Below are 357 nucleotides of genomic sequence, written 5' to 3'. Positions count from 1 at the left end.
AAGTGTTAGGGTTCTGTTTCTCCTCTTATTCAAGTGATTAACCCTAGATCCAGACTTTAAAATTAAATCCGAACCCCAGACCGAACGGACTGCTTAGTAGTCCGTTCGGTCTGGACACTTGGTCCGTTCGGACCAGTTTCATAACTGGGTCCGTTCGAACTAATGGGTCAGTCCGTTCGGTCCAACACTTGGTCCGTTCGGACTGAACTCTCTAGTCCGTTCGGTCCAACAACTTGGTCCGTTCGGACTAGATGCTCCGGTCCGTTCGGTCTACTCCTAGACCGGACGGTCCGGACCACTTATCCAGTTTTCTCGACGTTTTCTCGTGCATTTGTCCTTCCCTGCGTGTGTGACCCT

Source organism: Tarenaya hassleriana, unplaced genomic scaffold (assembly GCF_000463585.1).
Source record: "Tarenaya hassleriana unplaced genomic scaffold, ASM46358v1 Cleome102, whole genome shotgun sequence".
Taxonomy (NCBI): Eukaryota; Viridiplantae; Streptophyta; class Magnoliopsida; order Brassicales; family Cleomaceae; genus Tarenaya; species Tarenaya hassleriana.
The sequence above is the reverse complement of the archived record's forward strand: the minus strand, read 5'-3'. Positions refer to the sequence as shown.